Source organism: Dasypus novemcinctus, chromosome Y (assembly GCF_030445035.2).
Source record: "Dasypus novemcinctus isolate mDasNov1 chromosome Y, mDasNov1.1.hap2, whole genome shotgun sequence".
Classification (NCBI taxonomy): Eukaryota; Metazoa; Chordata; class Mammalia; order Cingulata; family Dasypodidae; genus Dasypus; species Dasypus novemcinctus.
In genome coordinates this window covers 27681496-27703624 of record NC_092216.1, presented here as the reverse complement: position 1 = coordinate 27703624, position 22129 = coordinate 27681496, and the positions used below count along the sequence as shown (strand labels likewise).

Here is a 22129-nt window from a genome sequence, read left to right as displayed (position 1 = left end):
TCAACTTTTCTTGGAAATTAAAGAAAATTTGTCCATAAAACTTTCACAGGGGAAAATTCTAAAATTTTTTGGTGGAAGTAATAATAGTTTTAGAGGTTTTTTTTTTTTTTTCATTCTAATGGGTACACTGTGAAATCCTGAAACAACTGAGAACCTGCTGTGCCCCAGGAATTGAGAGCACCTGGATGGCAGCTGAGTGTCATAGCCTGGCCTGGAGAGGAGGGCAGGCTAGTTGGCTACAAGCCTGAAGACCATGGTAAGTCCAATGGTCCTAGTCTGATTATTGGAAAATATTGAAGTATTAAAGTGATGGAGTGATCTGATTAGATACGTGTGTGCATGTGTATGGAGAGCCTTTTGCTGCAGAAGGTAATAGAGAAATTAAAAAGACTATTAGTAAATTTAAAAATTAGAACTTGGGAAGCGAACTTGGCCCAGTGGTTAGGGCATCCGTTTACCACATGGGAGGTCCATGGTTCAAACCCCAGGCTTCCTTGACCTGTGTGGAGCTGGCCCATGCACTGTGCTGATGTGCACAAGTAGTGCCATGCCCCTCAGGGGTGTCCCCCATGTAGGGGAGACCCACATGCAAGGAGTGCACCCTGTAAAAGAGCTGCCCAGCATAAAAGAAAGTGCAGCCTACCTAAGAATGGTGCCACCCACATGGAGAGCTGACACAACAAGATGATTGCAACAAAAAGAAACACAGATTCCCGTGCCACTCACAACAGAAGTGGACAAAGAAGATGCAGCAAATAGACACAGAGATCAGACAACTGGGGTGGGGGGGATGGGAGAGAAATAAATCTTAAAAAATAATAATAATTAAAAATAAAAATTAGATCTGGTATAGACTGTCAGTAGTTACATTGTTGAAAAAATTGCAAATTAAATGGTTTCATGACTCAATGCCTCTCTTTGTCAAATGTTAAATTATCTTCTGCTGGACTCAGAACTTTGTTTTCTGTTTTTCCTTCAGTATAATTTTTTAGTTGTTAATCAGGGGCCATACAATCATCACCCTGGTGTGTTTGCTGTTTCTGTGAGATTAGAGGATATATCCTCTGAGAACGTGGCTTTGATACTTTGATTTTGCTCAAGGTAAGCTGGAAAGGGTGATAATGATGAGCCAAATGCTCATGTGATCTTGACTCCTATTCCCAACTCCAGGTCATGGCCACTGTCTGCAGTCCTTACTCTGAAAAGTTCCTTGTTTACGTATGCTTCCTTCCAGAAGTGTTGCCTGGTTAAAAACAAAAGATGCACATGAAAGGCTGAGTGTAGTGCTGGAAGGGGACAGGGAAAATAAGAAGATGAGTGACAGGGTGCGAGACACACAGATAAATGAAAGTAGAGGTCCCAGATCTCTGAGGAGGGATTCCAGGTCCAAGACCATTGTGCAAACAGAACTGTCCTTCCTCGTCCTCCTCCTCCAACCCATTCCCCACTTTCCAGTCTGGCACAGCCTGGCTGCTTCCTTTTCCTTCTCCAGGTGGTGAGGCTGGGTCCACAACCCCATATGGTAACCAGAGCATAGAGCTCCTTCCTCCAGTCCCTGCTGTTTATTCTATTTATTTATTTAAAATTTTAATTGTCTTTTTTTAAAGATATATAGATTACAAAAATTTAACATTAAAAAATACAAGCAGGGACTCAGACTTGGCCCAATGGATAGGGCATCTGCCTACCACATGGGAGGTCCATGGTTCAAACCCCGTGCCTCCTTGACCTGTGTGGAGCTGGCCCATGCACTGTGCTGATGCGTGCAAGGAGTGCTGTGCCACGCAGGGGTGTTCCCCACGTAGGGCAGCTGATTATCAGAAAATATTGAAGTATTAAAGTGATGGAGTGATCTGATTAGATATGTGTGTGCATGTGTATGGAGAGCCTTTTGCTACAGAAGGTAATAAAGGAATTAAAAAGACTATTAGTAAATTTAAAAATTAGAACTTGGGAAGCGAACTTGGCCCAGTAGTTAGGGCGTCTGTGTACCACATGGGAGGCCTGTTTCTCAAACCCTGGGCTTCCTTGACCTGTGTGGAGCTGGCCCATGCACAGTGCTGATATGCACAAGGAGTGCTGAGCCAGACAGGGGTGTCCCCCACATAGGGTAGCCCCATGCGCAAGTAGTGCGCCCCGTAAGGATAGCCGTCCAGCATGAGAGAAAGTGCAGCCTGCCCAAGAATGGCACGTCACACTGGGAGAGCTGACACAACAAAATGATGCAACAAAAAGAAATACAAATTCCCAGTGCTGCTGATAAGGATAGAAGTGGTCACAGTGGAACACAAAGCAAATGGACACAGAGAGCAGAAAACTGGGGGGGTGGGGTGGGGGGAGAGAAATTTTTTAGAAATCTTAAAAAATATATATATATAAGCAGTTCCAATATTCCCCACCCCCCACCCCCACACTCCTCCCACATCAACAACCTCTTTCATCATCAGCAACCTCTTTCATCAGTGTGGCACATTCATTGCATTTGGTGAATACATTTTGGAGTACTGCCGCACTGCATGGATTTATAATTTACATTTGTTCTTTGCTGCTTCACAATGCTTTGGCCAGCTTTCAAGTTCTTGCTTTCTGCCCAAGCCCAACACACATCCCTTTGTTAGAGCAAAGTATTTGGGAAGTTTACCCCAGTGCTTAATTCACTGATGTCCCCAGTGTCCACACAATGCCAGCATGAAAGCTTGTATAGCGGAAGAGGAGAAAAAGTGTTTTGTGGGTACTGCACATCCAGGCATCTCAATCTGCACCTGCAGGAATCCCTCTCCTTTTCAGTCTATTCCCAGGGTCAAAGCATCCCACCTCCCAGCCACCCACCAATCTTACTAGAATCCTAGATGGTTTAAATCCAGACCTGCATCCTCGTAGTTCTGATACCAGCCATTAATCACCACAAGATTTTATGGGAATCTGGGATGGATTAAAGTTCAGACAGTGCCCACTCTCTCCTTATCACATTCTCCAATATTTTCTGAGATAAAACATGTTTCCCTTCAGTCAGGAAACTGGTCACAGGAGCACGTCCTGCCTCTTAATTAGCCACACTGGAGGGGTGGTTGGGAGAAGGCATTCATACCCATCAATATATCTGATGCTCCTGTAAACACAGAGTCTGAGTGGGAGCAGTGCTTTTTGTGCCTGCTCTGTAAACACAGCTTCATGTCAGACAAACGTGCTGTACCCTGCCAGCCATCCCACCCAAATGTAGCTCTTTTCCCATGAGCCATGTCTGTGGCATAGGTGCCTACCAAATGTCAGAGGAAAGCCATTTGCCCTCAGAAGAGTATCAGGCCCAGCCCCTTTCTCTCCTCCCCTCATATTCAACTTGCATGTCACCATAACCGTAAGATGACCTCAGTCTCAGGGAAGGAGTCAAGACAAAGCTCTCCCTCTAAGAGCACAAATCGTGGATGACTCCCAGCTCAAAGCTTATATCGCAGGGTTTGCTGCTGAGTGTAAGGAGCTGGAAGCACATTGCTATACAAGGTGGCCCTGTATGTCTCCTCAGACCTGGCTTCTGCACCAGGGATGGCCTAGGAAGAATCAGGATTCCTTGCCCACCCCTTTGGCTTTGCTCCCCTATGACATCTATCTGGAAGGTCTACTTCTCTGGTGATAAAGGATGAAAGTAGAGCCCCAATCCTATGACATGAGCATTGGCATAAATGGGGTACTGGCTTCTACTCATAGAATGGGCAACACACTGTTGGGAATTCTGTATCACATTGATTACACTGACATTGGATTACACTCATCTGAGGATTCATTTGTTTGAAGGTTAGGGTTGAGGCTGGAGAATCTTCCATATTTGTAACATTTTTAGTGTGAATTTTATCTTGTAATCTAAGGGCTATTTATTGACTGAATACTTTCACATATACATGACATTCATATGGTTTCTCTCTATTCTTATCTAAGGTTAGAACAATTATTGGAGTGTTTTCTCATATCTGGCATTCATATTGTTTCTTTCCAATGTGAGTTCTCTCATGTTATCTAATATGGAAGGATGAGTGAAAGTTCCCGACATAGATGATATTCATGGGGTTTCTCTCAATTGTGAGTTCTCTCGGGTTTCTTAGTAGATTGGAAGCTTGGCCGAATGCTTTCCCACATAGATGGCAGGCATATAATTTCTCTCCAATGTGAATTCTCTAATTTATCTAAGGGCACAAGTTCTTCTGAAGGCTTCCTCATAAAGACAATAGTCATAAAATTGAACTATCGTTTGACTTTGCTTATGTTCATTGCAGGATCACTGGTCACTGAGGGTTTTTTAACTTGTAGTTGTGCTAAATGATATTGCAGGGACAGATGCTGGACATTATATATCCTGCCATAACCCACTGAATGGATTGGGGGAGAGTGTAAACTATGTTGTAAACTGTAATCCATGCTGTGCGGCAGTGCTCCAAAATGTATTCACCAAATGCAATGAATGTGCCACACTGATGAAAGAGGTTTATTTTGGAGTGGGGGGGGGGAAGGGGGTTATGGGTTATGGTAACCTCTTATATTTTTCAATTTAACATTATTTGTGATTCATGTATCATCCAAAAAATACAGTTAAAATTTTAAAAAAAAATTAACTTCACTGTCTGGGACTTTGAAAAAAACAACTGTGCTGACAATATGTGCATTGGCACATATTGAGTCAATTTGAAGTTGTGATGGAAACCTTCTCCAAATCATTGATTAAAATGGATTCTCTCCAATATAAAAATCTGTTGTTGGGAAGGAGAAGAGACATGATAAAATACTTCCTTGAATATATTAATTAATTCAATTCTCTATATAGAATTCTAGACTAATCATTCAGTGGGACTCCAGAGAGATTCTTTTATGTTACATGCACACGATGTTACTCTCTGCATACAAAGATTTTGTCTTTTGTAGCATCTTATCTCTAACTACTGAATTGATTTTGAAAACTTCATTATGTTTCAAAGATTATGACTATGATCCATCTTTATGAAATGATTCCTTTTTTTCAGGTACTGGCGTGAAGGATTCCCCATATATGGGAAGCCAGCCCTCGACCACTGAGCCATATAGCTCTCCTGAGTTGGTCTTTTCATTTGTTTGTTTTTTTATTTTGTTTTGTTTTATTTTTAGGAGGCCATGGGGACTTAACCTGGGACCTCCCATGTGGGAAGCAGTCATCAAACCTCTGGGGCCACATCTGCTCCCTGAAGTTATCCTTTTATAAGACCTCAGGGTATGGTTTTGAGGTCTGGTTAGTTTTTCCCTAAATTGAAAATTTCACATAAATTTTCACTGGGGAGTACTTAACCTCAACTTTAATTATACTCAGGTGATTGTGTTGACCTCCTAACTTAACCTAACCTAGATTTGATATTGAATGAGCAGGTTCATACAGCTGAGGCCTACCTTTCACAGGATGGTAGATGAATCCTTCCTGCAGGTATTTTGCATGGATATTTCTTCCTTTTTTTTCTTCTAATTGGTTTTATTCCCATACCATCAAATCCATCTAAAGTGTATAATCAATGGTTCTCAGTACAAACACAGAGTTGTGATTTCATCACCACAATCAATTTTAGAACATTTTTATAGCTCCAAAAAGAAAAAAAAAAACTCCTGGAATCCTAGAAATTGGGGAAGTCAAGCTATTGATACTCTTTGAAATCCTCCTGTCTTACCTCTGTATGTCCTGACATAGCCTAAATCCCCTTTTGTAATAATAATATTTCCTAAATCTTATTGAAGACCCAGTGGATCTTGCAAATATTTCAGTCTTATTTAGATTTATAAGACTGATTACTAAGATTTTTGCCAACTGATTTACAGAATTGCTGTTGAAAGTAGATCTAGATAGACAAAATTATTTTAAAAGAAAAAGAATGGAGAAAAAAATCCTCTCAAGCTAAAACAGCAGCTAAATAAGCCCCAACATACCCTAGAGCACAAGATTTCAGGGCACTAATGCTTGTGTTACTGTAAACAACCTCGACAACCCCAAAAATCACAGCACACCCTTCACCTCTAAGAAATCAGTGTCTTTCATTACACTACATTTTAAGTAAATAGAAATAATTCATTTAAGAGAAAATTTTTCTCCAAGCTTCCAATGAATTATATTATATTTATAACTAATTCCAAGCATTTAACAAAACTGTAGAGGCAAAATATCCTCATAGATGTCAAAATTCATATCAAAGTAAATCATATATGATACACTTTGGGTGAAACAGTGTAATACCTATTAATCTTTGCTAAATGATTGTATATTACTGTTTCAAAGTGCTTTAAGGTGTTTTAAGTATTTAATATTATTCTGTCAAGTTCAATTTTGATGGTAATTTTTCATTGTAATATGTTTACTTGTAGACAGTTTCAAAAATCAATTTCATAACTTAAATATGTATTTTTATTAAGGAAAAGAAAGTAGTTTTTCCTAAAGCAAAATGACTGGTTGTTATTGAATGAGAAAGAAGAAAATGTAGGACAAAACCTCAATAGATACAGAAAGTGACAGAAGGTTCATGGAATAGGAAATTATGGTCAAAGTTGGGGAAGATTTAATGGGTCTATAAAAATTTTTAAAACCTTACTTTCAAATAATATACTGATGAAAAACGGAAACTTGGTTTTCTCTCTATTAAGGTGTCATTATTTCTTGGTTTATTGTTCTGTTTTTGTCTGTTTGTTTGAGTACGCAGGTTCAGAACTGACACCCAGATCTCCTATGTGGGAAGCTGGTGCTCAACGACTGAGCCACACCAGCTCCCCTGAGTTGTTTTTTCTTCATTTGTTTGCTTCTTTGTTATGATTTTGTTTTTGGAGGTTACCAGGGATCGAACCTGGGAACCCATATATGGGAAGCAGGTGCTCAACCACTTGAGCTACATCAGTTCCACTGTTGGTCTGATTTAGGAAGACACTATAAAGAATTTTTTTTCCTCAATAATCAGGGTAAAAGGCAGAAAGTCTATGTTTTATCAAAATACTTTATGTTAACTTTTTCATGCCTATGGTTGTTTTAAGAAAAATAGTCTTACATTTTAAGAACTAAGACTTCTCTTAACTTTAGTTAAGGAAAACCAAACATTTCTTCACAACAACACATTTTCCTCTTTAACATAATGTTGAAACCTGACAACTTTTGACATTTTGCTCTTTCAATGTCAAACCCTATGGAATATCTTTTTATTTCAAAACATTATAACTAATTTTTTTCACCTTCCAAAAAGTGAGGTGCTAATAATAAAGTTCATTTAATAGGTTATGAATTACATGGGAGGTGTTTAGGAAGTATTGAAAGTTTTAAAAGAGATTTGTAACTCTTGGTTGGTTAAATTTGTTAGGGTAAAATGTTAATATAAATAAAGTTTGTATAAAATTCCTAGAGAGCTAACAACGTTCTCATGTTCATGTTATGTTATGATAATAATCTTCATGATATAAGACAAGAGAATGGTATTGTTAGTCATGGTTTTAGTTATTTTAAAGATATATGTCACAGAAAAAAGAAAACAAATTTTCTTGTCAGTTACATTGTTTTACTCTGATGTTTCTCTGACAGCACAAGCAGTCAGGTACATGTCAAAGTTTCATCATCAACACAAAGTGTAAAGGAGAAACAGAACAAAACTTCTGTTATAGTCTGCAGTTGATGTCCTCAATACAAATTAACTGTCAAATATTTTTATTTCTAAAAATAGCTTCATTTAGAAAATTCTCATAAGAGATTAGAGACAGAAGAAAAAGAAATAGAATCCAAATTGAAAAGGAAGCAGTAAAACTTTCACTATTTCCAGATGATACAATCTTATATGTATAAAGTGCCCCAAAATACACAACAAAGCTTATAGAGTTGATAGATGAGTTCAGCAAAGTGGAAGGATATAAGATCAATATGCAAAAATCAGAATTTCTCTACACTAACACTGAGCAGTCTGTGAATGAAAATATTCCACTTATAATAATAATTAAACAAATATCTAGCAATAAATTTAAGGATGTAAATGACTTGTACACATTTTTTTAAAAAAGGAAGTCAAAGAAGACCTAAATAAATGGAGGAATATTCCGTGTTCATGGATTAGAAGACTAAATATCATTATGGTATCTATTTCACACAAACTGATTTACGATTTAACACAATACCAATAAAAATTACAACAGCATTTTTTATTGAACTGGAAAAGCCAAGGATGAAATTTGTTTGGATAGTCAAGTGGCCCCCAAAAGCCAATAACTTATAGAAAAAGAATGAAGCAAAATTGGAAGGATCACACTACATGACTTTAAAGCATACTATAAATCTACAGTGGTCAAAACTGCATGGTATTGGCACAATGATAGACGTACTGACCACCGGAACTGAAATGAGAGTTCTGATACAGACCCACAAATGTATGCCCAACTGATATTCAGGAAGGCCACCAAGGCCACCCTACTGGTAAAATATGATGCTGGGAGAAATGGATATCCACACCCAAAAGAATGAGAGAGGATCACTATGTCATGCCCTATACAAAAATTAACTCAAGATGGATGAAAGACCTAAATATAAGAGCCAAGAGTGCAAAGCTCCTAGAAGATAATGTAGGGAAGCATCTACAAGATCTTGCAGTAGAAAATGGTTTCACAAACTTCACACCCAAAACCAAGCAATGAAAGAAAAATAGGAACTCCTCAAAATTAAAAAGGTCTGTCCTTCAGAAGAGTTTGTGAAGAAAGTGAAAAGGCAGCCTACTCAATCAAAAAAATATTTGGGAACCACTTAGCTGATAATGAGCTAAAATCCAGCATATATAAACAAATCCTACATCTTGAAAATAGAAAGACAACCCATTTAAAATATGGGCAAGAGACTTGAATAGACACTTTACCAAAGAGAAAATACAATTAGTTAAAAGGCACATGAAAAGATGCTCAGATTCACTAGTATTATGGAAATGCAAATCAAAACTACAATGAGATATGATCTTAAACCTATTAGACTTGAGGCTATTAAAAAACAAAACAAAAATACAGAAAACTACAATGTTGGAGAGAATGTGGAGGAATGGGAACACCCATCCACTGCTGTAGGAATGTAGAGTAGTGCAGGCTTTGTGGAGGACAGTTTGGCAGTTTCTTAGGAAGCTAACTATAGATTTGCTATATGATCCAGCAGTCGAAGTACTAGGTTTATACCCAGAAGAACTGAAAGCAGGGACATGAACAGATATATGTACAGTAATGTTTATAGCAGCAGTATTCAGTATTGCCAGCAGTTGGAAGCAACCTAAGTGTTCCTAAGCAGATGGGGGGATGAGAAAAATGTGGTATATACACACAATGGAATAGTCACCAGCTGTAAGAAGAAAAGAAGTATTGACATACACAACAAGAAGAATGTTGAAGACATTATGTTGAGTGAAGTAAACTAGTCACTGAAGAACAAATATTCCATCACCTCATTGATATGACCAAACATATTGAACAGACTCACAGAGATAGTCTGGAAGACAGGTTACCAGGAGACATAAAGGGAGTAGAGAGTGATGAGCTAATCCTCAATCTTGGAAGAACCTATGATAAGGTGAAGGTGGTGGTTTGGCAGTGGATGGGGGTGATGGTGGTACAGGAATTTGAGAGAGTGAGCATGGTTGGAGGAGTGGGTTGGGCTATAATGGAACTTGGGGGAGGGCTTAGGAAGGAACAGTTGAATGCTGGGGAGGTGGAGGTCTCTGGTTGAAAATACAATTGTAGGAATGTTCTGTTCCTCTTTCTATTTAATTATTGCTTAAGAGTTACCTCGTGAAAACCTCTTTCTTACTTAAATGTGGCTTTTCTATAAACCAATCTGAGCAAAGACACTACCTTCTCCACCCTAGAATGAGACATGACTTCTATGGGTGAGCATCCGTGGCCCCAAGGGATTAATACCAAGCACCAACCAGTGATGCATTTGGAAAAAGACCTTGGCAACAAGGGAGAAACTTCAAATACACAAGAGTTTTTTTTGCCTAAGAGCTTTTATATTAAGTTGGGTATGTAATGCCAGTGGTTACACTCATGCATGTCTCAGGCAGACTGCACTAACTGCCACCATAAGCAGAGCCTCAAATAGGGGTGCTGCTGAGGTCTCTAGAGCCCTCTGGATAGTATAGGCAAGGACAGAATCTCTTGAAATCATTTTCATGTTGTTTTGCCTTATCTTGGAATATGAGAACCTATTTTCCCAATGTAACAGAGTTAGACTCATTTATAAATGTCCTACACAAGATTATTCTATCCCTTTTATTTGAACCTGTAATTAGCACTATACCCATTAAATATATGTCTCAGAGACTTAAATGTTTGGTCTGTTCATATTCCGGTTGAGACCTTAAATTCAGCAGAACTGCAGCCAACACCTACTCTCCAGTCCATCAGATTCACCCGAGAAAACCCACAAAATGATAATGATGAACAACCCCCATCTGAGAAAAACAGTGACTATCTAGAACTGAAAACAATACAGTTTCTTCCATCTGACTCATAAGATCTAGGCCTCCTCTCAATCTGCAGCCGACCCGGCATCATAACAATGTTAAGGAAAGAACAAATATTAGGAAGGAATGCAACCATAAAAAAGTAAACTATTAATATTGTAGCAATGGAGGAACATGTAACATTGATATAAAGATAATGGTTACCAGAGGTTCTGAAGGGAGGGAGAGGGAATAATAGGTGGTACATAGAGCATTTGGGGGACATTGGAATTAACTGAAAACCACAATGTAAACTATAGACTTTGGTAAGTAGCCATGTGTGATAGGCTAATGTATCAAGTCAGCCAGGTAATGGTGCCAAGCTGTTTGGTCAAGGAAGCAGCGGGCTAATTGTAAGAGAAGAATATTTCATGGACTTTAATCATCAGTGAGTTGATTGCACAGATGGCTGGTTATATCTACCATCAATGAGTAGACTGCCATCAGCAGTGAGTGATGTGTCATCCAATCAGTTGAAGACCTTGAAAGGGGAAGTGATTTCAGGATTTAGAGACAGAAATACCATCTCTACTTCAGACAGTCAGTGTCTCCTGGAGAGCTCATCAAGGACTTCCACTGGAGGCCCTGGTTTGCAGCCTGCCTTAGGGAATTAGGACTTGTGCATTTCCACAGTCATGTGAGACAACATTATAAAATTTCACACTATTTACAGATATCTCCTGTCAGTTTTGTTTCCCTAGAGAATCCTGACTAATATACAATGCTTCAATATTTACTCATTAATTTTAACAAAACTACCACCAAATTGTAAGATATTTTAAATAGGGGAAGATGGGGAAGGGAACAGGGTAGGATATTTAGGAATCCCTTATACTTCTGATGTAACTTTTCTGTAATCTAAAGCCTCTTTTAAAATAAAGTTTATTATGTTTTAAAAATAAGAAAATTAAAGCCTAGATTGTATTCTCTTGCAGTGATCATATTTGTTTCTAGACTTTGTTATTTTCATATTCTGAGATGCTTTGTTCTTTGTGCATAATTTGTAGTTCCCTAAAACCTTAGGTGTCTGTGTGACTCCTGAGACTCAGTGTTAAAATTATCTAGCTCTGAAGGTGCTGAAAAAGCAGCATTAATTCTCAAAAGTCAACTCCATACAACTCTTCAAGAAGCTACAGAAAGGATCCAATTTCAATTAAAGAGGTGAATGGGGCTGATATGGTTAAAGATAAAGTGAGTAAAAATTCAGTATAAAAGGTGATATTATCTATATATTGGAACTCTAATTTCTATATGAGACCAAGGATGGAAAGGCTGTTTTATAAAAAATCTAAACTTTCATTTGCACAATATCTGATTTAATCCATCAGGTGTGTTTATTTAGACAATCTAACTCAGTTTTATTTGACATAGAATCTAAAATAACAGATGAGATATTAATATTCTGTACAGGTATCAGTAATACCATGATGAATTTCAAGGTGTTTTAGGTATAAAATGAAAAAGTATTTGTGAAATCCCTTATGGGCCTTTAGGGAAAGCATAGAACTGTAAACGTCCCCATCTGAGGAATTCCTGCTATTCTCTCAATCTTACTGAAACTCTAAGTTTAAAAAAAAAAAAAACCTTTACAAGATCCAAATCTAACATCCACTCCTGTTTGTAAGAAGATTGTCTTCATTTAAATTTATAACAGGAAAACCTATGTGAAGAATGTCTAACAGTGATGAACATTGCCTCGTAAAAGAAAATATGCTAATGAGCCATGACTTCCGTCTAGAAGCTTGCAATTATAAACCTTATTTTTGGAAAGACAAAACTAAATTTAGGGAGCAGGTGTAATTCAGTGGCTGAGCATCTGCTACCCAGGTACAAATCCTGGGTTCAATCCCTAGTACTGCCTTAAAAAAAAAACCAAGAAACTAGGCTTAATTTAATTGATGCCTAACAGACACAGCCAGGAAACCTCCTTGTTACTCAATATGGCTTAACCCTAAGCCAAACTCTGCAGATAACGTCACTACCTTCTCTCCTATGTGGGACATGACTCCCAGGAATAAGCCTCCCTGGCACCTTGGGATCAGAAATGCTTTCAGAGAATGATCTTGATCATAATGGAGAAAAGAAATAAAAGAAAAGTTTCTATAGCTAAGAGATTTCAAGTAGTGTCAAGAGGTCATTCTGGAGGTCTCAGTCAGATATAAATATCACAAACTGCCACAGTATGCAAAGCCTCAAACAGAAGTGCTCCTAAGGGCCCTTGGGTCACCCAAACACCATAATCAAGCTACAAAAGCATATGAAATCAACACCCCCTCAGACCTGATTATATTCATTTATAAATTCCCTGATCATAATCCCACTTTTTTATTTAAACCTGTATTTTTCAATTTACTTATTACTTCTCAGAGACTTAAAGTCTTGGATTGTTCTTGTTCCAGCTGAGTCCTGAAACCCAAGGGTTCCAGTCCCTACAAGAAGACAATCTGAAACTCAGGAAGACACCCATCTATTAGCAAAGCAGTTTCATCTCTCTAGCCCATAATGTCGATGCCCCTTTCAGCATGAAGAAGTTCAAGCATTCATTGCCCAGATATTCCTCAAGACTGAAGAATGGACAAAGGAAAGGGGGAATTGTAATCATGAGCTAACAAATATTATTATAGTTGCTGAATCATTCTTTAAAAGCTTTTTAACCTTCTGACATATTGTAATGTAGGCAGAAGAAATGATTTGGAATTGTTGTAACTCACTGAACTTTACCCCTATGACTTGTTTCTTTGATGATGATTGTGGCAGCTTGCTCTGTCGGTGGGGTCTGGCTGTGGATGAGGGGTCAGTCCAGCTTGGGACGAGGGGTCAGTCTGGCTTGGGACGAGGGGTAGGTCCGGCAGCAGACAAGGGGTCGGTCTCACAGTGTTTGTGCGGTTTGGCTGACGGGGTCGCCCGGTGAAGCCAGTGAAGAAGGGGTCGCCCAGAGAAGCAGGCGACGAACTGGGGACAAGGGAGGCCAGGCCCTTGTCGGGGGCTCTCAGGACTGTAGGGCGCATGGCAGAAGAACTACCGCGGAGATGAGGTAAACACGCAGGTCCAATTTTATTGAGGAAGTGGCTACAGTCTTATAGGGGCTGGGGAAGGCTGATTGGTCGAAGCTTATGCCATGTTCTGATTGGTTGCTGCAAGCAGTTACTGGGGAGAAAGGTCAGTGTGAGGTACTGGAAGGGGGAGGGGTGGTGGTTAGGGATTGGCTGTTGCTGTTGCTGGGGGAAGTGGCAGGGTTTAGGGATTGGAGGCTGCTGTTGCTGGGGTAGAGGGCAGACTTGAGTTTCCCGCCTTGCGCCTGGCTGTTGCCGCTGTCGGGGGGTGGGGGGGAAGGCAGACTGGAATTTTCCACCCTGCACCTGTGCAGGGAGAAAGAAGAAGAAGGGTGTTGCCTCATAAGGCATCGTGTGGCGCTATCCGGGAGGAGAGGCAGCCACGGAAGCATGGCTGCCGAGAAGGGGAGACCCGAGGGCACTCTGTGCCCATGCCGAGCTCCCTTCAGGGGTGGCAGTGAGTCTGACCACCCACCCTATTATGGGGGAAGTGGCTTGGAATTAGGCCTACCACGGCCGCTCCCCTGCCAGGCCAGCAAACCACACTTCAGCCTGAGGGGTGACCGCATTTCCCCTTTCTTTTCAAATAAGGGCCAGGATGGCAGCAGCAATAAGTAGCCGAGGCCCAAGGGCAGTAAGCAATGAGGGAAGCGGGGCTGAAGAGGGAGGTGAGTATGACGGGGATGTAAATGTACAATTTGGGGGGTGTTATCTTGCCGTTGCAAGCAAGGGTGGCCAATGTCCAATTCTCATTGATCTTGGCGTCTATAAGGTCCATCTGCTGTTAAAAGTCCAGGATGACAGCATGTTACAGGTAGTTTATCTCTTCTTGGCAGCAAAGAGTGGCAGAGGCAGACTGTGTGATGGTCTGCAGGATCACAGCTGTGAGGACAAGTCACATCAGGGCACCAGCGGTGGTGGTGGTGGCAGCGTCGGGAGTGGTGGAGATGTAGGTGAGGACAACAAGAAGGCCAAAGTCTCCACGGGCGCGAGAGAGGCCGATGTTAACGGGGCGGGTCGACATGGGGCGGTCCAATCTGCAATGCAATGGGGGCTCAAGCAAAAAAATGGGAGGGGGCGGGGGATGAGAAAGGATGCTTTGGGTGGCTGAGAAGAGGAGTGAGGTCAAGACAGGAGGAAGCTCCGCAGAAGTATGGGGAGGCAAAAGCAGAAATGTTATTAGATGCTAGAACGTTATTAGATGCTAGAAAGCAGGCCACGGGCTGGGGAAAGTGGGTTGCGGGCCGTTTAGCGGGGCTGGAGCTGCTTGAGAGCGATGGTGGCATGGGGGGCCACAGTTACAGAAGACTTGGGGCACCTGCAGGAAGAGTGAGCAGGAAGAGGTCGGGTAGGAGGAGGCCAAGAAGATGAAGTGGTGGGGGTGTCCTCAGCAGTGGCAAGTCACTGGTAGCTGACCTGTACGTATGTGCTAAAAATTGCATTAGCCTGATCCTTGGTGAGTTGGATGATCCTTCTAATGGCCCATGGTCTGACTGCCAGTGCGAAGAGGACAATAATTAGGGGGCCTACAAAAGGGAGGATGTAGGGGAGGATGCCATTGAATCCCCAGGAGAAGCCTCCTTTGGATTCTCTCTCTCTTTTTCATTTTTCCAGGCCGGCCCTGACTTGGGCCAGATTGTCCTGAATGAGACCAGAGTAGTTAGCATAGAAACAGCACTCCTCGCCGAGAGCAGCACAGAGGCCTCCCTCTTTGAGGAGGAGGAGGTCTAACACCCTATGATTTTGAAGAACCACTTCAGATAGGGAGTTAAGCGATTTTTCTAGGTGGTGGATGGATGTTTCGAGGCAGGCGACATCCTCATCGACGGCTGCCCTGAGAGATGAGAAAGCGGTGCTGTGAGTGGTTAAGGCTGCAATTCTGGTGCCAGCTCCTGCAAGACCTAGAAGAGAGGCGATAGTAATGGCGGTAATGATTTCTCTTTTCTGCACATGGACTGGAAGAAGATAGTGCTGCCAGGAATCAAAGAATTGGTTATTTGTATGATAAAAAACCTGGGGGAGTATGATTGCGAGCATGCAGGTTTCGTTGGTGGAGTTGAGGGTGCCGACATTAAGACACGGGGTGTGAGGAACACAGCCATCTTGTATTATTGGGGGGTAAAAGAAATTTTGAGGTTACGTTAGGGGTGACTGTAAGGTTGCAAATAGTCTTCATGGAGGGGTGAACAGCGCCTCCGATTCTGGTGATGCAAAGCCTGCTTTGAGAGACAGATTGGATTGTCAGTCCTACCTTCATTTGGTTCCAATTACAAGAGGCGGGATTGCTGCTATCAGAAGATTGGTAAGAGGCATTGGTGGCTATGGCCTCGTAGAGAGGAAGTGGGGGGAGAGGCATAGACAACAGCTAATGGTAAGGTTAGAATTAGAGGAGTTAAGTGTACGAAAGGTAGCTTGGACTAGAGGCAGAAGCAGATTATGGATCTGTAGTGGGGGTAGAGGGGTAGGAGGGGTACAGCTGGGATTAGAGGACTGACTGCTGGAGGTTATGTAGGAGGGAATGGTCGATGGTGGAGGAGGAGAAGGAGGATTGATGAGTGGCCTCGGCGCAGCAGAAGGAGGAGAGGGAGGGTTGATGATTGCGTTGGGACCGACTGCAACAGAAGGGGTGGGAGCAGGCAATTTCTTTTTTATTATGAAGAAGGCACCATAATCATAGCTCAACATGTAAAGCCAGATGCCATATGTACAGCCCTGCAGCCAGGCAGTGTTAGTAGGGTCTTTAACAGTGAGGATGATTATGTTCCACTGGGAAGTATTTGCAATGCGGAAGGAGAGATAGGGGCCCAAGTTTGGAGCGCCTCTCCAGCCATATGCCATGGTTACACAGCCCCAGGAGGGGCAATAATAATGTGCAGGGTCATGGCAGCCTCGAGCAGAGGAAGGGCAGATGTAAAAGCCTGATATAAGATGGTTGTGGGGGCCATATTGTTGCTTAGAGCCCCAGCAGCTCTGCTGATTAGCGAGAGTACACACACGTGCAGTGAAGGACGGGGCACCTGAGGTGATATTATAGGCGAGAACTCTTTCTTGTTGCCAGAGAACAAGTGTCCAATTGAAGGGCTGGTGGGAGAGGTTAGCTTGGCCAGAGGTGGCGAGGGAAAGCATAAGGAGAGGGAGAGAGACTATGTTAATTGGCTCGCCAGCAAGGTGAGGGTTGCGGCGTCTGCACTGATGGTAGAGTGCGAGCAACGAATGGACTTCAGGGTTGGATGGTTGTCTCTCGGGTGGAGGGTGAGCTGGCTCAGTTGGTGCTGGATCACTCACATTTGGCACTGTTCCCTGCGGGACATCCGCTGCAGAGGTGGTGGGTTTGACGCATCTCCCAGGGACCCAGATTGGCTGAGCGACATCCTGTGGGAAGACACAAGCAAAACCTCAGCCCTGGGTAAGGAGGGGACATGGGCCACGCCACTGACCTGTTTGAGGGTCCTTCCAAAGGACCAGGGGGGCCTGTGTGGGGCGGTACAAGGGGCCCCAATGCCTGTGGACTGCCGAGAGACCATCCTTATCAAAGGTCATGAGGTTCAGATGGATTAGGACAGCGGTGATGATGTCTCCGGGAGGAGCATGAGGGAGGATTTCCCTCTGTTTTTCAATTTGTTGTTTCAGATGGCGGTGGGAGCTCTCCACAATGGCCTGTCCTTGAGGGTTATATGGAATACCAAAATGGTGGGAGATTTGGTAGAGCTGAAGGAGCCTTGCAAAGGACTCACTGCGATAAGCAGCCGTTATCCATCTTTAGGTCCCAGGGGACTCCCATGAAGAGAATCCCTTGCCGAAGGGCCTTAATGCAGTGCTTAGCAGTCTCCCCAGGCAAGGGGACTGCATAGCACATGTAGGAGAAAGTGTCAATTATAACATGCAAGAACTTAAGGCGTCCAAAGGACGGGACATGCGTGACATCCATCTGCCACCTGGAATTAGGCCTAAGGCCGTGGGGATTCACCCCTGCAGTTGCAGAGGCCCCAGAGGCAGGAAGGGGGCACAGGTTTTGCATGCCCGCACTAGGTGCTTACAAGTCTCAATTGGCAACTCAGGCAAAAGGTGATGGAGTGAGGTGGCAGAAAAGTGAAACCTTGAATGCAAGGACTTAGCCTGATTGATAGCATCTCTGACCGTATCAAGGGCAAGGGTGGAGACTGTCTGATCTGTGGTGTCGTTGCCTGCCGCTAGGGGGCCAGGCAACCTGGAGTGGCTCCAGGTATGAGCAATATACCAGGGTGCCATGCGTTTTTCAAGAAGGGTCTTAAGGGCATCCAGTGCCTCATCAATAGGAGAGGAGGTCGGGAAGAATGTAGCTAATGCCAAGACCCTGCAGACTTGCAGAGAATAGAGGCTATCTGTAAAGATATTAACAGGTTCACAGGGGAAGGCATGAAACACTTCCACAATAGCCAAAAGCTCTCCCGTCTGGACTGAGTGTAGGTTAATATGCGTAAAGACTTTCGGCTCTGCGGCTCCGTCCAGGTACACGACCATAGAGTACTTAGTTTTGGACGCATCCGTGAAAATAGTGACGGACCTCAGAAAGGGGGAGGAAGATGGGAAGGGGAAAAAGGGACTCCAGAAGGGAAATTTGGACACGCCTTGGAGTAGGTGGTGACTAGGGAAATGGCAATCAAAATTGCCTGAAAATCCCTCCCACAGCACCTGCATTTGCTCATTATCCCTAATGAGGGAGGTGGTTTCTTTTGCATTGAGTGGCCAAACAATTATGGCAGGCTGAGTTTCAAACATATGGATGGACAGCAGCACTAGATCGGCTGCGAGAGCGATCCATAGCCTTACTGCGGGGCAGATCTTCTGCATCTTGCTCTCAGAAGGATGGAGTCAGAGGAGGGGCCCGTCCTGCCAAAGAACTCCTGTGGGCGTTCCCTTGGTGGGGAGGACCAATGCCTGGAGAGGCCGCTGGGGATCAAACCGCTGGAGGCAGCAGTTATTGAGGGCCTTATCTACAGCGGCAATGGCGGCTCAAGCCTCTGGTGTGATGGTCATCTTTGCAGACATGGCAGAGGGGGGTTTGTGACTGGTTTGTAAGAGCGCAAATAATGGCTGGAGCTGTGCCGTGGTAACAGGCAGAGCGGGATGGACCCAATTGATATTTCCACAGAGCTGCTGGAGCTCTGTGAGGGTGACTCGGTCTGGCACATTTAATTGCACAGCCATTGGGGTTACATGCTCAGAGATACGGAACCCCAGGAAGGTTAAGGGGGGTTCAAATTTGACCTTGTCATTCTGGATTGGATCTTTCTACTGGACTCTTTGCCTTTCTTATTAATTTGTAAAGGTTATTTCTATATTAAGACTATGAGTCCTTTCTTGGATATATGGATTACAAAAGTATTTGCCCACTAGTTGGCTTGACCTGCACTTTCTCCATGTTGTCTTTTGAAAACTAAAATTCTTTATTTTTTCTTTTATTTTAAGCATTGTTTTAATCAAATCCATTTTATTGACACATATTAATAAAGCATAAATTGTTCCAAACTGATAGATGGTATTCCATTTAATCACATATTTGTGCATTCATTACTTCAATCATTTTAGAGCACTTTCATTATTCCAATAATAATAATAATAATAAACAAACCCCCAAAAAACTCATCCCCTCGAAATCTGTTTCCCCTGCTGTACAAAGCTGTTATTCTTTATCTTTCTCTCTGTATATTTGTATTTTTATTTTGCAAAAACTGCCTTATATATGCAATATCACCCACATTCATGCTTTACATTAGGTTTCACTGTCTTATGAAGTCCCATGGTACAGTTTTTAACTTTCCTTCTAGTAATATACATGACCTTAGACTTGCCCTTTCAACCACTGTCATACCCATATATAGCTCAGCTAATTACAAACACCATGATGTGCTTCTATTCATTTTCAAAGATTTACAAATAACCTTTTTACCAGTTATGTGCACATTAATCCTCAGCTTTCCATTCACTACCATCATTTTCTTTTCTGGTGACCTATATTCTAATTATTAACTTCATGAGTTTATATTTTATATTTAGATCATAATAGCACAATCATACAGTAATTTTCTTTTTGTGTCTGGCTTCATTCAACATAATGTCCTCTAAGTTCATCCATGTTGTCATATGCTTCACAACTTCATTTCTTCTTACAGCTGCATAATATTCCATTATGTGTATACACCACAGTTTGTTTATCCATTCATCATTTGATGGACACCCAGGTTGCTTATAACTTTTGACAATCATGAATAAAGTCACTGTGAATTTCAATGTCCAGATGTCTGTTGGTGTCTCTGCTCTCAGTTATTCCAAGCACATACATAGTAATGATATTGCCAGGTAACAGGCTAGGTCCATATTCACCTTCTTAGGAGCTGCCAGTCATTCCTCCACAATGACTGTACCATTCTATATTCCCACTAAGAGTGAATAAGTGTCTCCATCTTTCCATGTCCTCTCCAACATTTAGTTTTCCAATTTTAAGAGTAGCCAGTGTAATAGGTGTGAAATGATATCTCATGTAGTTCTGATTTGCATTTCCCTAACTGCCAATGAAAAACACTTTTTCATGGGTTTCTTCACCATTTGTATTTCTTCTTTGGACAATTTTCTTTTCAAGTTTTTGGCCCAGTTTTTAATTGGGAAGTTTGTCTTTTTACTCTTGAGTTGTATAATTTCTTCGTATATCTTGGATATTAAACCCTTAATGGATATGTGATTTTTTTTTAAAGTGACAGATTCAGATCTTTAATTCTTAAATCCATTTCTCCTTATGTCAATAAAGGAAAAGAGAAACATTCTTGACTAACATGTTGTAGGATCTGTTTTTCTAAATTACACCTAGAGTTTAAGAGAGGAGGATAACCAACATCACTTAACTACAAAACTGGGCAACAACTGCCTAGCAGGTTATTTTTAGCTTCTACATTAGTGAACTGGAATTTTAAATTCATATGATCCAAAAACCTCTAAGGAATGTTTAAGCAGGTATTTTAAATCTGAGTACTGGGTTTTTAATTGCCCACACCAATTTTGTTAAGCAAATATTTTGTTAAGCAGATATAAAGCAAACATCAATGATTATAAGACAAATTTTAATGAAAATTTGTTACTGGGCATATAATAATCCATTGGGCTAAATAGTTTACATGGAACTATATAGAAATTTAAAACAGAAGCAGATGTAAATGTTACATATTATCATCAGATTCATCTTCTTCCTTCAAAGATTCCTTAGCATATTTCTCTGCTTCTTCCTTTATATCTTTTGGAACAATTTCATGTCTTCCTTTAACTAATTCACCAACCCAGCTGAGTTCTAGTTCAAATGCTTTATCTTTAACTTCATCATGTACTATGTAAATTATTTTTGCAACTTCTTTAATAATGTCACGGCAGGTCATTTCTTTCATCTGAAGCTTTTCAATTTCTGTCTTTGCAGCTTGTCTGGCTTTACCAATGGCACAGCCCCATTACCATATGAAACACCCAATGGATCAATCATGTGGGGTTGTGCACCATCCTTCACAATGTAAGACCCTAACATGAAACTACATCCAAAAGGTCTAACAGCACTGTAAAGTGTATAGGCATGAACATACATGGCCACTCTGTCTGCAAGATATTTGAGAGGAATGTTACAGCCAAAGCTAGATCTGAAGTTGGAAGCTTCTTATCTTGCTATGTCTGCTAAAGAATGAGCATCTGCCAACAAACCTGCTCCCACCATTACCATATGCCAATCAACATTAAAAAGCCGTTTGTTGGAACCTTCTTTATAAAGTTTAGAAAGGACTAATTTTTCTACTCCGAAGACAACACCATCTTTACATCTGATTCCAATAGCTGTACTACTATCTTCCACAGCCTTCATAGCATATTCAACTTGAAAAACTCTCCCATCAGGAGGGAATGTAGTGGCTGACAGGTCATACCCAGTGCCGAGAGAGCTCATTGTGTTAAAGCCACCGGGTAGTGTAGGGCTTCCAGACCCAAAACACTTCCACTAGCCTGGATAAGTGATTGACAAAGATTTCTCCCATTGAATTGGCAAGATCCTTTGAGGTGCAAAAGTGTTTAATTTTGAGGCAGTCCCATTTATTTATTTTATCTTTTGTTGCTCATGCTTTGGGTGTAAAGTTTAAGAAACTACCACTGGTCACAAGATGTCAAAGATGTTTTCCTGCATTTTCTATTAGCACTTTTATGGTTGTCTCTTTTATATTTAGGTCTTGACCCATTTTTGAATTTTTGCGTAAGTTTTGAGATAGGTGTCCTCTTTCTTTTGGCTATGGATATCAATTTCTCCCTGCACCGAGGGAGTAGACTGTTCTAGTCCAGCTCAGAAGACTTGACAGGCTTATCAAAAATACTTGACCATAGATGTGAGGGTCTACTTCTGAATTCTTAATTTGTTTCCTTCAGTTAATTTGTCTTTATGCCAGTACCATGCTGTTTTTACCACTAGCTTGGTAATATCCTTTATTTTTCTATTTTTTAAAATGATCTATTTATTTATTTATTTATTTATTTATTTATTTATTTATTTATTTATTTATTTATTTATTTATTTCTCTC

The 22129-nt window shown here is 41.3% G+C and overlaps 1 pseudogene; it reads right to left on the bottom strand.

Moving 5' to 3' along the window:
• Nucleotides 1-20666: 20666 nt before the first annotated feature.
• LOC139438369 (proteasome subunit alpha type-3 pseudogene) lies at nt 20667-21506 on the bottom strand (annotated as a pseudogene).
• Nucleotides 21507-22129: the final 623 nt, after the last annotated feature.